Consider the following 669-nt stretch of genomic DNA (forward strand, 5'->3'; position numbering starts at 1 on the left):
CGTTTTTGGAACCAGCTGCCCACTGAAGTATTTCCGAACCAATTCGACTTAGGGTCCTTCAAGAAAAAAGCGTACCAATTCTTGAAAGGCCGGAAACACACTTGCGAGCCTTCTGGCAATGTGAGTGTCCATGGGCGGCGGTATCGCTTCACATCAGGTGAGCCTCTTGCCCGTTTGCCTGCTATTACATAAAAAAAATACTTTTGGGATCTGGAAGCACTGGCCTCAAGTGTGGTCAGCACTCAGCAAGGAGAGCTCTGACATCTGAATTCCTCAGTGCAATAAATAGTTTTTATAAGTGTATAAGTTATACTACCCAAAGTGTTCCTCCACTAATTTTAAATTAGTTTATAATTTTTTTAATATATAGTTGGATTAAAATGATTTTATTGTTACCAATACACTTAATTATATGTAAAGATTTGTTTAATGGCGTAAAAACTTTATACTTATTTAGTTAGCTATAAGCTTTAATCTTTCTATAAAATAAAATAAACTCTATTATAATTCTTATTGATCATGCTGCACGTTGAATAATTGAAAAAAATTCGTATCGTCATAAAAATTTATATATGAATACTTTTATTTCAAGTAAATAAAACACAGACCTATTCATCACCAAAGATTAATTCCACACTGGATTTCTTTTAGGGTAAAATAAAAAAAACA

This window comes from Pieris brassicae, chromosome 10 (genome assembly GCF_905147105.1).
Source record: "Pieris brassicae chromosome 10, ilPieBrab1.1, whole genome shotgun sequence".
In the NCBI taxonomy this organism is placed as follows: Eukaryota; Metazoa; Arthropoda; class Insecta; order Lepidoptera; family Pieridae; genus Pieris; species Pieris brassicae.